The sequence below is a fragment of the Drosophila nasuta genome, chromosome X (assembly GCF_023558535.2).
Source record: "Drosophila nasuta strain 15112-1781.00 chromosome X, ASM2355853v1, whole genome shotgun sequence".
NCBI classification, from domain to species: domain Eukaryota; kingdom Metazoa; phylum Arthropoda; class Insecta; order Diptera; family Drosophilidae; genus Drosophila; species Drosophila nasuta.
The window spans coordinates 790,336-806,162 of NC_083459.1; the positions used below are offsets into that span (position 1 = coordinate 790,336).

The 15,827-nt window shown below is 31.7% G+C and overlaps 1 protein-coding gene across 1 annotated transcript in view; it reads right to left on the minus strand.

Moving 5' to 3' along the window:
* LOC132795731 (uncharacterized) overlaps window positions 1-15,827 on the minus strand; it is a 68,187-nt gene that overhangs the window by 13,600 nt on the left and 38,760 nt on the right. The gene's annotated exons all lie outside the window — the stretch shown is intronic.

Sequence of the window (15,827 nt, forward strand, 5' to 3'; positions counted from 1 at the left end):
AATCGATAACAACATGAATAATCTAATGTGTAAATCAAATTTGTTTAATACTAATGGTCACGTTGGTACATCAATAAATATAGTTTAATACTCATAGAGGATAAGCTGGTAGCATGTTGTATAAGCGATTGACTATATATAGAATATAGGTAAATAAATAAATATTTTTAATTTATACTAGCCAATATACTGATACATTCAAAACATACTAACTAATATACTATGTGAATACATTTTAGTATATTTTTCACACATCAGTATATTTCAAATATGTATATTAGTGTTTAACTAACATACTATATTAGTAGTATCGGTAGTAGTAGTAGTCGTATATTTTGTACACATTCGAATATTATTTAGTATATTTTAAATATTAAAATGTATACTGTTTTACTTTTAGTATATTTTGTATACATTAGTATATTAGTGATTATGTTTTAAATACATTTATATTTAAAATATACTAACTAATATACAAAATATACTAAAATATATACTAAACACTACTATACTATATAAATTGTTGATAATACAATATTCATTCAAGTTGTTAGCTAAGGCATCTGCTACTTACATATAACTGAACTCTATCTCTCTCGTTTTATCTCTATCTATCTCTCTCACGCGTGATAGGCAAAAACAGTTTGGTTTGCTTGTCAATTATTCAGTTGAATGCCATTGTGTCCCGTTCACATATTTTATGTGTGGTCTGATTCACATAACGTCAATGTACGTCGTGTCCCAGCCATTATGGCCAAAAAACAGACGCAACAATAAAAGGGGGCAGAGAAGAGGAGCAGGATGAGCATCACAAGAGGCAGAGAGAGAGAGAGATATGTATATGGAGGGAGGTAGACAGTTGGGCGATAGAACACACATGGCCACAATGGGGCATAGCGTAACAAACTCTAACCGAACCGAACTAAACTGAACTGAACTGAAAATAGAACAGAACCGAACTCTCGAACCAAACTGTAAGCTGAACAGAACAGAAACCGAAAAACTTGTTTCATAAATTTTCTATTCAAAATGTAATTAAACCCTTTCGCTGCCGCCGCTGTTGCTGCTGTTGTTGTTGCTGTTGCTGCTCATCTAATTACAACAAAAAGGCATCCTCGAGCACCCCAGGAGGACACACACACACACACACATACACACACACACAGTGACAAGTTGAGTACCAGCTCGAAGCAAATGGCCACATTCGAGGGGGACAGAGGCAGAGAGCAGAGTGTGGGGCAATATACTCGATAATTGCAAACGAAATGACGCAACAACAACAACAACAAGAGCAGGATAATGCTGAAAATAAAGGGTAAAATGGGTAGAGCGAGGGGAGAAGGGGAAGGGGGGAAGAGCAGTATTTCCATAAATATCTTCAAAGTCATTAAATTTCACACATGTTGGAGGCAAAACGCCGAATGCTTTTAATTTTAAAATTATTGTCATTAATTGATTTTTGATTCAGAAGAAGTCGACTCATAAATCTGCATACATGTGTGCGCCCAGAGGGGGGGGATTGGGGAGGAAAGGTGGTTACGGAAGTAGGCGAACTTCTTCTTCAGCTGTGAAAAAGCAACAAAAACACTTACAACTCCATGTTTGGAACTTAATGAACTACGAGTTACTCTATTTTATAGAATAAACATTTACTTTTAAAAATTACAAAACATTTAAACTAACAATGGAATGCAAAAATCAATCATTTATTTATCTAACGCTCATATTTAACAGTAGGAAAATAAAAAGAAATGATTTACTTGAAAATAAAATACGTAATATGATTTGTTTAGCTGTTGTAATAATATAAGTTATATTTTTGATACAGATTCTTTAATTGAGTAAAATAATATAATTTTAATTTTATTTTTAATAAGCTGTTGTTAAGAAGAAACTTTTAGGCTGACGCTAACCTCTAATTTATGTAAAATAAAATTAAAATGAATAATTAATTAGCAAAAATCTTAATGCAGTTGATGCTCATATTTATTTTGATTAAAATGAAGAACAAATACATTATTTATATGCTGTTATTAAAAACAAATTCTTAGTTTAATATTAGATAACAACTAAATAAATTATTTATTTTAAAATATAAAAATGCATTTAATTTGTTGAATAAGTTGAAATTCTCTTTCACTCAAGTGAAATCAAATAGAAATGAATAATCAATTTTAAAAACGAAAACTTGATGCTTTGCTCACCTAAACAACTCGAACTTGAAACATTACAACAAATTTAAATATGCTAAGTGAATTTTCAGTACGTATTAAGTTTAATATTTGATGAATTTATGCAACATATCTTTTATCCCGAAAAAGAAATCCTCATCGAAATCGAAGTAAATGCCATTTAAAGGAATAATATGCTATTGCTAAAAAGTAACTCTTATGTTTTCTATCTTCAAATTCAATGCTGCCAGCTTCCACTTTGACTTCATTCAACCCTTCCTCTGTCAATTCCTGTTAAATAGTTACAGGGTATGCAAATAATTAGTGACTCCTCCGAAAACGAAAACGGAATCGAAAGAAAAAAAAAACCAAAGGGTTAGACGCCTAGGCAATTGGTGCTTCTGTTTTGCTTGGGTTACGGGCGTATAGCCATGAAATGGAATGGGAAAGGGAAGGGGAGGTGAAAAGTGGAACTGGAACTGGAACTGAAGCGAAGCTGCTAGAGATTCTCAGCTGAGCTATGACTCTGAGATGTGACTCGAAATAGAAAGAGTTGGGGGTTGTTGTTTGGCCTTTTGGTCTCTCTGTCTGTCTGTCCGTCTGTCTGTCTGTCTGTTGGTCGTTTCGTTTCGTTTGGTTGTCTGTGTGCTGCACTTTACGGTTTTTGTGTGATTATTGAGACCATTATTTTTGTTTAATTACGTTACGGGCGTTAATGTGCGGAGACCAGAAGCAGAAGCCGAAGTAACTCTCTCCCTCTCTGTGTATGTGTGTGTGTGTGTGTGCGGCAACTCCCCAAACTCAACCTGTTCGCATTAATTTCATTTTATATTTATATTCAACAACAACAGCAACAAGAACAGAAGGACTGCGTAAACATTTTTGTTAAAAACCATTTTTTGGAATTTTCAATATATGGTTTTATTCGAATCCCTTTGGTAGTTATGCGCTCAGGGGTGCATTGTCAGCTACCAACTAGGGGTTGACTCATAGATTTATTATCCAGAAAGCAAATGACACTTTGCTAATTCGAAATTTCATATTTCATAAGTTAGCTTTTTGTAAATATATTGAACTGCAATAATATTTTAGCATTAATCACTGATCGATAAATATAAGCAAGAATAATAATAATTTAATCTAATGCAAGCTATTCAATTAAATTACATTCCAGTGATCGATAAATAAGTGAAGACCTTTTAAACAAAAACTTTCATTCCAATCGACTCTTTTCGAACGATCAGCGATCAAAATATAATAAAGATTTTCCAAACAATAAATTTCTACTTGCATTTGTTGTTAAATAAAATATGTCGTCGTCACATCAACTCGATTAACGTACCTGCAATGAAAGGAGACAGAAATGTGCAAAGATTAGTTATCGATTCTAGTCACTCGATCTAGACACTTGGCAACTAAAAAATATAAAAATCACTTAATAGGCGTTTTATGCCAGACAAAATCATTCCTCAAATAACTCATACAACAGAATATTGTTAATACAATTTTTTACTAGACTTATTTATAAACTAAACAAAACAGAAAGGGAAAAGTGATCGTGATTCTGAGATCCACGCTACTTAAGGAAAATGTATTCTTAAAATATACTAAATTTACGTATCGCAAGAATATTAAAATGTACCGAAAGAATTATTTCGTTTATAAATATAATACTACATTCCCAACATATTATAGAGCACAAAATATACCAGATTGTCAGACAAAGCAACTAAGACCCATACTTGATTATTCCTAAAATATTTATCTAAGCGTAACCAAATTTTCAGTAACCATAAAGAAGGTAGTTAAGATTGTATGTACCAAAAAATCTAGCTTTATAACTATGCTTGCTATTCTATTTTTTTTTTTTTTTCTGTTTGAAATTAACGAATTAACGTAAGAAACAAAATGATAATCTGGTAACTCTAAGTTAAGCATAAATTGATATGGCATCCTTGTGTCGAATTTCATCATATACATAGAATATTGCGAAATGAAGTAGTTCGCTTTGAGTCGTTAAGTAGATTATTTATTTCTACTATTTCCACGAAATCAACTCTTGTCTTTTCACTTGTACTACTGCGATCTGATCGTTGGACCAAATTCCAACATCTTCACTACGGATACGAGAATCGCGTATAAAAATAATGACTGAAATGGACGCAGCCTCAAAGTATGCTACAAATCTATATACTTCCACCCTATATTCCTTAGTCCATTGACAATATTTTCTTTTGAAATTAGTCCATTTTTGAATCATTACTTGAACTTTTTTCCATTTGACTTTTTTTAATCATTGCTTGAACTATTTTCCATTTCACTGCCAATGCTTTTGCTAAGATGAATAGATTGACAACACATTGTCAATCTCAAGAAATGAGCTGTGCTTAAAGTTGTGTTAAAGAGTAACAAAACCAGAAAGAGATATAGATCTGGTGTAACTGTGACCTACCGCATATGGGTGGCAAATAAGTTGGAATCAAAAGCTAATCCAGGCACACACACAATACGACGAGGTCCATTTGCCTGCCTTGGCATGCGCCTGACTGGCTTAGCTTTTTTGGGGTAATCCCAAAAAGTGGGCAACGTTTTTGTTTTGTTCTTTTTTTTTCGTTTCTTTTGGCTTGTTTTATTCCAACGCAATGGCGACAAATTTGTGACACGTTTCCGCCACGTTCGCTATGTCGATTTTTCTTAAGCAAAGCGTTTGTCGTTCGCCCAGCTCATATATATTTTATAACTGTAGACAACAGGGAACAGGAAAGAGATATGAGGACAGCCGTTGTGGTGGGGGTACATCAAATACCTGGGACAGAGGACAGAGGATAGAGAGTGGTGGCAATGCTCTAGCTCCTGATCCTGGAGGTGGTTGAAAGATAACCGTCAGTTGTTGTATATGTTGACTCATACGCAAATTTTTACTCATATGCCACAGCCTGTTCCTGGCCAGAAGTACAGCTATCGTACTCATTGTTGTTGTTGTCGTTGCTGTTAATGGTTTGATGGGTTTAAAGTCGCTTGGAGGGTGCGTCAATGTATCGCCTCTCTCTATCTCTCTCTCTACCGTTCAGTCTCTGTCTCTATCTGTCGTGCACTCATAAAGTCGCATATACATATATATTTTGCATATGGACGCACGCCTCGACAGGCTTTGACTGTCAAAGCCAACAACCCAACCACCGAAGCAGCGAAAAGAAAGAAAAAACCCAACCGCCCAACCGCTTGACTGTATCTTATGGCTTTAATAACTTTACTGCTGGTACGTGCCATTGATCCTTGATGTCAGTATGCGAGTGTGCATGTGTGTGTGTGTGTGTGTGTGTGTGTGCAAAGGTACAGAAAGTATAATCTATACAAGAAAGTATAATCTCATTCATTCACTGATTAAACATCGACATCAGCGTAGCACAAACGTTGAACGTTCATCAACTTCAATTTTTGCAAAGAAATCATTGTGCTCAACCTAATGGAAATATATCTACCATGACTATTCACTGATTTACCAGTTGCTAAAATCAAGAGCATTTCAACTCAAAAGTTATATTCTCTAAATAAAATCACTTTAAGATCAAGTTATTAAAGCAAAAATCTGGGATATCAAATGCGAGGTATGAATTATAAAATATTGCGAGCAATATACCGCAAAAATTACAGAAATAGACCCAAGAATTTATTTGGTATATTTATATTCTACTACATGCAAAATATACCATTGAGTACACAATATACCAGATTGTCAGCCAAAGCAAGCGAGACTCGTTTAGTATTTCTTTAATAACTTCTAATATTATATTCGATCGCAACAAAATTTTCAAGAATCATAAAACTATAGTTGGTATTATCTGTAAAAAACATTCGGAGATGCTTAATTCTGCCTGTTACATATATTTCCTACAGGTACAAACTTGTAATACCCTTCTACCCTTTGGGTAGCGGGTATAAAAATGTCGATTTCTCAAAATAAGACATAAAATACTAGATTTAGATTAATCAAAAAATACAAAATTTACTGTAATATTTTATTTTTCTATAATTATAATTGAGGTCTTAAAAATATAAAAAAACTATTCTTTTATTAAAAAGAATTTGGACTTATAAACTTTTAGATTTTAATGTTATTTGCGCACTTTTTAGAAGAAAATTATTGGTAATAAGAACAGACTTTTTTTGTTTGTTTAATGTATATATTATTTATCCTAAATCTCTGAAGTTTCTTAACTGTGTCTTTCAACCTCAAATCGCACAAAACTAAACTCCTCTCAATTCAAATTTATGTAACAATTCAGTCGGTAATTCGACATTTCATTATACAATTCAGAGTCTGACATAATTATTGTTCAATTACACCCAAATTCTGAAGAGTTCTCTATTCTCAGCTATTTATTGGATGTGTGTTAAATAGCAGCTAGTATGGGACAAAAGTTTTTGCGATCTTTGAAGGCACTCGCAAAAGAAATATCAATCATAATACAGTACCAAATAGATTAATATTGATTCAATTAAGAGCATTGTGATTCAGTAGATAAGAACTCTTTCATCCTCTCAGAGCTTTTTCTTGATCTTAATGTCTGCAGAAGAAAAGCTAGACGAACAAAATAGAGTAAAGAGCAGCAGACAACATTCTTACCGATGTGGAAATGGAAAGTCAGCAGTTGCTTTTGATAATCACAATTAATAAAATATTCTATATAATATAATTTCAATTGTTTAAATAGTATTACAAAAGAATTGTAAAATAAACGAAGTATTATTCTTAAAATATTATATACCAACAAATTACTTAAGTATTTAAATCATAAAAATTATTTAATCTGTCTTTAGTATTAAAAAACAATTATCAAAAATTAATCGAAACATTAAGTTATTATTCTTAAAATACACAAAGTTTTTACCAAAAAAATACTAAAGCATATCGAATGTATATCAAAATATCCGATCAGGAATGTACGTATGTATATACTTTATGGCATCGGAAATAAAGAATTAATACTATTCTTAAGATATATAAATTGATATACTGAAAAAATATTAAATTATACCAAAGGTATTTGGTATATCAAAGTACTAATAATCATATATGTGATTAAGAATGATCAGAGATGGAGGGTATACAAATAATAATACTATTCTTAAAGTGAAGAAAAGTATATACCAAAAAAAATACTAAAGTATATCAAAGGTATTTGGTATATCGATATACTATACTATATCATATATCTGATCAATAATATACATACGTATATACATATATACTTTATGGGATCAAAAATAAAGAATTAATACTATTCTTAAAATATATAAATTGATATACTGAAAAAATATTAAAGAATACCAAAGGTATTTGGTATATCAAAGAACTAATAAGCATGTATGTGATTAAGACTGATCAAAGATGGAGGGTATAAAAATAATAATACTATTCTTAAAGTGAAGAAAAGTATATACCAAAAAAATACTAAAGTATATCAAAGGTATTTGGTATATAAAAATACTACAGTAATCACATATCTGATCAAGAATATCAATATGTATATACTTTATGGCATCGGAAATAAAGAATTAATACTATTCTTAAAATATATAAATTGATATACTGAAAGAATACCAAAGGTATTTGGTATATCAAAGTACTAATAATCATATATGTGATTAGGAATGATCAGAGATGGCGGGTATAAAAAGAATTATACTATTCTTAAAGTGAAGAAAAGTATGTATGTATATACCAAAAGAATACTCAAGTTTACCGAAGGTATTTGGTATATCGAAATACTAATAATCATATATGTGATCAAGAATGATCAGAGATGGAGGGTATAAAAATAATAATACTATTCTTAATGTGAAGAAAAGTATGTATGTATGTATATACCAAAAGAATACTCAAGTTTACCGAAGGTATTTGGTATATCGATATACTATAATAATCATCAAGAATATATGTATATACATTATACTTTTTTCAAACTTGTATTAAAATTACTTTTGACATAGTTCTAACTAATTTTGTCGCGTTTGAATTATTTTGTTGTGCTGTTGCTGCGATCAAAACAATTTGCCAAAACAGAAGATGAAACTCTGTGTATGAATTACTTTTTTATTTTGAAGATGAAGAAATGTTCATCTCTTTGAGGAATTTTGTATTCGGCTTTGTTGTTGCTTTATCGCTTCTTTTATATTTGCGCGTTTTGATGGGCCATTCGCCTATTTGTGTTTGCTGCTTTTTTAGTCACATTTCTTGTGCTTGTTTTGGCTTTTTGGCGGCTTTATGCATAAATTTCATTTTCTACTCGACGCTTATTGTTCATTTCTTTTGCATTTTGCATTTCGTATTTTCTTTTTGCTTATTTATTTACGAGCATGCGAGTGCTACTGTCTCTCTTTCTCTCTCTCTCTCTCTCTCTCTCTCTTTTTGTCTCTGTCTGTGTGTTATTAATCTTCGTGGGAGTTATTGCTATTTTCTCGTTGCTCTTGGAATTATTTGTAATTTTTTCATCGCTGAAGTTGTTGTTGTTGTTGTTGTTGTGTTGTCAGCATCCACCCACATCACATCACATCCCAGCATCGCACCGCAATGATTTGCGTTCATTTGTGTATGAAATTAAAATCACACCCATGAGATGCATTGGACTGTGCTTTGAGGGAGTGGAGAGAGAGGGGAACTCACTTTTAGACCTGGAATTGGACCTGAAGTCTGCACTTGGCAGCTGATGAATACAAATATATATATATGTATATATATATAGAGAGAAGAGAGAGATGTATACTTTAATACATTTATATTTCTTCGTTTGTACTTTTTCATATTTTATTTGGCTGGTGTTTTTTTTTTGGTGTTGTTGTTGCTTTTCAGAATGGTCACCCCGTGGGCAATGGAATTCCGCGTCCGCCGCAACTGTAAATTGAGTTGTTGCCCTTTCGCACCAGCAACATCAACAGCCACAGCAACAACAACAACAACAACAACAACAACAACAACAACAGCAGAAGCAGACGCTTGGACCAAACTTTGGCCGACGTCTAATTCATTCATGAAAACCGTTTGGAACTGCCTCCACCTCTCCCCTTGCTGCCCCCATTCCCCCCTCTCTCACTCACTTCTTCTCTCTTAGTCGCTCGCTCGCTTCTCTCTTGCTGCTTAGCATACAATTGCCACATTAACTTGCCAGCCCCCAAAGATAAATCGCGCAGCTAGCTATGCTTCTCCTCCCCCTCTCACTCCCCCTCCTTCTCCTCATCATCATCTTTGTTGCTGCTGCTGCAACTATTTCGCACTAAAGCCTGCAGCACAACACACACCAAAATCGAGACAAGTTTGGAGGAAATGCTTTTTTGCAAAGTGCATTTGAGGCCTCGAGCTACACAGCTCACACACACACACACACACATACATACAATACCAACTACAAGTCGAAGACTTTAACCAAATTGGCTTAAACCGAACCGAATATATTCTACCTATAGAAACCCGAACAAAAAATTCGCTATGCTTTTTATGCATATTTCAAAAAGATTTCAATTGTATCTTGAACTTAATTTATAAATACAAAAAATACATTTAATGATGAAACATATTTGTAAAAGTGACCAGCACATAATTGTAAATGAATTCAAAGAATTTCCAGTTTAATTTTTATAAGACATTTAAGTCCAATTCAAGAACATTTTTACTTTTAACAATTACACAACAAAATAAGTTCAAAATTAATGCATTTTTGGGTTTAATTTGCATATTAATTCCTTTTTAATTTTAATTAAATTTTCATTTTCTTTAAAGCTCAACTCACAATTAGAAATTAGTTAATTTAAGATTTAAAGAAATAAGAATTTAACTAAATTGAATTTACATGTTGGCAGAAAATAAGCATTAATTCCAGTTATATTTGACTTTTAATAAATAATAATAAAGGAACAACAAATTAAGATTGAAGATACACCAAAAAAGTAGTTTGAATAAAAATGAAATGCATTGTTACCTCAATTCCTTTTTATTTTTTAATAAATGTAAATAGTTTCTTTTTATCACAGGTGTAATTTCAGTCAATGAAATGAAACTTACTTATTTGTAAGATTTCGTAAATTTCGACATTAAATAAATTGTAATAATACTATATGATGTATAAATTAGCAAGCATAATGAATAAAAGAACAATACATTTTTAATGAAGGGCATAGATTAGTAACTTTTCAATTTGAAATACATTTATATTGCTGTATTTCTTAAGGTAGCTCATCAATCGAAAAATATAAATATAGTAGTAAAATCGAGTTTTCTTAGCTGTGTCTCATAAATTTAAGGTTTCAATAGAATGTTGTATATATTTTTAACTACAAAACGTACTGTAATAATTGACAATTGCACACAATAACACATTTTTAATGCATTTCATGAATTTAAGTTTTAAATACTAAAATCTTAGTCTTATTTTTATTTAAACGAAATTAATTACCAATTGTTAACCAATACTTGTTTTTAAGACATTTTATAAATTTAAGTTTTAAATACTAAATAAATACTAAATAAAAATTAAATAATTTAATTAAAATTTAATAATTAACATTTGCGAATAAATCGATGGAACACTCTTTAATGAATTTCATAAATTAAAAGCTTTACATACTAAAAAATACTAAAAGATTAATCATACTTCAATTCAAACGTAATTTAAAAGTGAACAATTTCGAATCAATCGATTTAACGCACTTCGCAAATTTAAATTTTAAATACTAAAAAATACTAAATAAAAATAAAATACCTTAATTTAAATGTAATAATTAACAATTGCGAATGAATCGATAGAACATGTTTTTAATGCATTTCATAAATTAAAAGCTTTAAATACTAAAAAAATACTAAAAGCTTAATCATACTTCAATTCAAACGTAAGGAAGAAAATAACAATTGCGAATAAATCGATTTAACGCACTTCTACATATTTAAATTTTAAATACTAAATAATACTAAATAAAAATAAAATACTTTAATTTAAATGTAATAATTAACAATTGCGAAGGAATCGGTAGAACATGTTTTTAATGCATTTCATAAATTAAAAGCTTTAAATACTAAAAAATACTAAAAGCTTAATCATACTTCAATTCAAACGTAAGGAAGAAAATAACAATTGCGAATAAATCGATTTAACGCACTTCTACATATTTAAATTTTAAAAACTAAAAAATACTAAATAAAAATAAAATACTTTAATTTAAATGTAATAATTAACAATTGCGAATGAATCGATTGAACATGTATTTAATGCATTTCATAAATTAAAAGCTTTAAATACTAAAAAAAATACTAAAATACTAAAAGCTTAATCATACTTCAATTCAAACGTAAGGAAGAAATTAACAATTGCGAATCAATCAATTTAACGCACTTCGAAAATTTAAGTTTTAAATACTAAAAAATACTAAATAAAAATAAAATACTTTATTTTAAATGTAATAATTAACAATTGCGAATGAATCGGTAGAACATGTTTTTAATGCATTTCATAAATTAAAAGCTTTAAATACTAAAAAAATACTAAAATACTAAAAGCTTAATCACACATAAATTTAAACGTAAGGAAGAAATTAACAATTGCGAATCAATCGATTTAACGCACTTCGAAAATTTAAGTTTTAAATACTAAAAAATACTAAATAAAAATAAAATACTTTAATTTAAATGTAATAATTAACAATTGCGAATGAATCGGTAGAACATGTTTTTAATGCATTTCATAAATTAAAAGCTTTAAATACTAAAAAAAAATACTAAAATACTAAAAGCTTAATCATACATCAATTTAAACGTAAGGAAGAAATTAACAATTGCGAATAAATCGATTTAACGCACTTCTACATATTTAAATTTTAAATACTAAAAGCTTAGTCATACCTCAATTAAAAATAAGAGTAAAGCTAATTCGAGACTGGGATGGGGATGGATGGCTGTAGAGTAGAGAGTTGTGTGAAGTAGCGTAGTGTAGAGTACTCTAATCGAGTAACAACAATGTAAGAGAAAAGAGACATGGAGCATGGAGAAGCGAAGCATTTTTAATGTGTTTGCGCTTTAGCCAAAACTTGGCGTTGGGCCCATTTTTCTTAGGCTTGTTAGATGCGACTTGCTCTCAAGATTCGAAGCACTTTGCCAAAAGAGAGAGAGAGAGAGAAGACAACTGGCAACACACAAATTGTTGTTGCTGTTGTTGTTTATGATACGTCAGTTGTTGCAGTTGTTTGAAGAAGTTGTAAGAAATAGGCTTGCCAGTTGCCAGTTGCCAGTTGCTAGCGATGAGGCCAATGCAGCCCAAAGCTGAGGCTCAAGTTGAGGTTGCCGCCAAGCAGCAGACAAATGAGGCAGCCACCGCACTGAGCACTGAGCACACTCTGCACAGTGGTGCAGAGGCATGGCAAACTCGAGGGGCAAATGGACTTTGCCACACTGTGTCTGTCTGCCAAAATGAAGTAGTTAAAAATGCGCTAAAAAGTCGTAGCATCTATTACTGAAAATGCATTGACTCCGTCTCCGACTCTGACTCTGACTCGTTTCGCACATGCAAATGCAGGAAGTTGCAACGTTGCAAGCAGCAAGCAGGCAGGCCCAGTGAACCAAGTCGTTGATGAATTAGACACAGCCTCGTGGGCAACCGACAACCGACAACAGCAGACTCTGTGGACACTGGACACAGTTTGCAAGTGCAACTCAGCTCATTTTTCGCATGCAACGATGAGCGACAGAGAGAGAGAGAGAGAGACAATTCATTTATTAAACTGCACTTAACATCAACACCACATCATCATTAATATTGCCAGTCGAGGTGCATGCCACACGGCCATGCCACATTGGCCTCTTCAACGCCTCAGCAGCCAGTGCCACATAACAACAGACAACATACAACATACATACAACTAACAACGCGTTTTCTGGAATTTCCCTTTAAGCCTTTGACAGACGCTTCTCTCGCTCCATTAATAATCCACTTCAACTCAACTCAAGGCAGGAGAGCTTCAACTGAAATTTCCCTCAGCATTTTTGCCAATCAATTGACAATTTCTGAAGAAAGTTCTACGAAAAAGTTGGTGAGAAGTGATCAAGACATAATTCATCTTCTATTGAAAATCTCATATCAAAATTAATTTACCTTTAATCGCCAGCTTAATTCGACGCCATCACAAATGCAATCAATTTCTATGTATTTTATTAATATCGCACTTTATTATTTTTACAATACTATGCGAGTAATTATTTGTATTTATTTTATATATTTTAGTTATATTGTTTCTTTATTTTATTTCATTTAATTTTATTTATGTATAAAATCCTTTTCATTGGATTAATGTTAGTGATTTTATTTATTGTATTTTTTTTAATTATTTTTTATTTTGTTTATTCTGTATTTATTTATATGTATGTACATTTCAATATTATTCAATTTAGTTATTTCATTTATTTAAATTATGTTACTTTATTTATTTCAATTTATTCGATTGCGTTTATTTTAGTTTTATTTTGTTTTTTCATTTATTTCATTCATATATAAAATTTTTATTTTACTTAGTTTTTATTTATTTATTTTAGTTATTTTATTTTTTAATTTGATTTATTTATTTTCTTTGTACTTTTTAAAATTTTATTTTTTTTTACATTTATTTTATTAACTTATTTATTATATTTATTTCAGTTATTTACTTTATTTATTTATATATCATTTTATTATTCTTTATTTTAGATATTTTATGTATTTCAATTATATTACATATTTTACTTATTCTATTTATTTGAGTTATTTGTATTAATTTTATTTATTTTGAATTTATTTATATATTATTCTAATATTTATATATTTAATAATGAACGTTCATCAATTCATATTTATTTTTTGAATTCGAATTAATGTATCGCATTTTTTTTATAATCAACACAAAATGTTAAACCAAAAAAAAAATTTATTTTTTTAGCGGAGAACTTATTCTCTAATTTATTAAATTTAAGTTTATTTAAATAAACGACTTAGTTGATGTTAAATTTTTGCTTAAATCAGTATTTGGTAGCTAACTTTCTGTTTCAATGTTTGTGCTTTGAATTTGAATTTAAATGAAAGCGTTAATTCTCTAAAGCGAAGTTGTCCCAAATATTTCGCAGCTTAAGTTGTTTAACTCGAGACAGCCAATTGCTGATAAATGGATCAATGATGAGATTTTTGTGATGGGATTTGGAACAGATCAAAAAAAGAGAAAAATGCAAAAACTAAAGTCAATGTCAAAACTTGAAATGAAGTCGAAGTCGAAGTCAATGTGGAAGTCGAAGACAGAAATGCAGAGTCGACTTTGAGTTTGAGTTCGACTCCCGCGCTCCAAATGTCAAGAACTCATGTTCAAATGTCAAACGCAACCGACAAACCGTTAATTAGCAAATCAAAGATATGCCACGCCAAAGTCGGAGATGGAGATGGAGAGTTGGAGTTGGAGTTGGAGCTGTGGCCACATCCACTGACAGGCAAGGCAGAAATCCGACAGTTGCGCACATTCGAAAAAGATCAATGAGAATTGTGAAAGAAGCTGAAGAAATACAGCAGACGACGGCGAGCAATTAAAAGCCTGCAAGCCAAAAAGAGAGAGAAGAGAGAAGAGAGAAGCGGCCAAAACCAAAACGTTTAAAGCGCCCAAAGCACGTCAAGTTGTCAGTGCGGATGGATGTGATCGCAGCACTGGAGGATCGCGATGCGATGCGCTACGATGAGAATGCCTCATCCAGACCAGTCTCCACTCTACACTCTCCAGTCTTCAGTCTTCAGCCCAGTCTTCTGTCCACTCTAGAGACCAGGAAGATGCGTATGGTGGATGCAAGACAGTGCAAGGCTGCAGCTCAATTCAGCTGTTGTCAATCATAAGCTTTGGCTTTGGCTTTGGCGCTGACTCTGACTCTGACTCGCCGTGTATCTTTCAGTACGTGTATCTGCATCTAAGCGCGCTTCTAACGCACTGGCGCAGCTGTCGGATTTGCATTACCGCGTCGACTTGCCTTGAAATTATGTGAAATTGATCAATTTCAACGCTCTGCAATCCACTCAGTGCATCTCTTACTCTCTTTCTATCGTTCTATCTCTCTCTGTCTCTATTTCTATACATATTCCGTATCTGCTGTTTTATTTTTGCTGCCTCTTCTGCGACGCCTCTCGAGTCGACGACGACGAGTACGTTTAATGTAAAATGTCAATCAAAAATTGCATTTTGCACAGCAACAGCAACAAATACGTTGAGAATTTAATTAGAATCGTGGCGATCGCGGCGCTTTTCCTGGGAAAATGCAAAATATATTTGGCTTAAAACTGATTGGTCAATTGAAGCCATGAGAACTTTTCAACTTCAACTTCATTTGATGGCACAAAACAAATCGCTAATAAAGATTATTCTTGACCGAATGCAAAAGTGTTGCAAGTCAGCAGATCATATTGAAAAAGAAAATAAATATACCGAAGGCTATATTTGATATATCTATATACTGAATATACCAGATATATTTGACATACAAAATATACCGAGTATTGAATATACCAACAGCCGCTTTTCCCCCATACAAAGTATAACAGAAATTCTGGAATCATAAAAACTGTAAAAATTTAAAATATATATTTGTCTTAAAACTTAAAAAATTGTAAGTGA